The following is a 518-nucleotide window of genomic DNA, read 5'->3' as shown; positions in this document are numbered from 1 at the left end:
TGGAGGTAGAGGCAATTTTATAAAACACAACAGATATGGGATGTGTGGGCTGTATTTTAAAACATTGTAATAGGGGGGGTTGATCAAAAAGTTTCAATTCTTTACAGACATTTTTGAAATGTTTTAAGAATTTACAGAATGATGAAGATTTGTCAGTAAAGATATCTTGAAAAAAATTCTTAGTTAGAAACTTATTTTGAAATATTTGTTGTTTTAACTTTGAAGTTTGTGCTAATTGCACATTTGCACGAAAAAATGATCAAATGATTCGATATCGAATATCTGGAAACTCAAGCAAATAAATAGCGAAATGGCATCGATCCTACAAGAGCTGGTGCTTTTTGTTTTTAAAAGTTAAAACACACAAAATAGCGCTTTTAAAAAAAATACTACGGATACATTCGCTCAATAATTTCGTTCAGAATAATAATTCGATTGATGAGAATGCACTACAAGTGTGAGCTTTAAGTTTTTCCCCTCATAAAAAAGTTATAAAAATTTAACCCCTCCCCCCCCCC

This window comes from Eurytemora carolleeae, unplaced genomic scaffold, assembly GCF_000591075.1.
Source record: "Eurytemora carolleeae unplaced genomic scaffold, Eaff_2.0 scaffold31, whole genome shotgun sequence".
NCBI classification, from domain to species: domain Eukaryota; kingdom Metazoa; phylum Arthropoda; class Copepoda; order Calanoida; family Temoridae; genus Eurytemora; species Eurytemora carolleeae.
Note: the sequence above shows the minus strand (reverse complement) of the source record.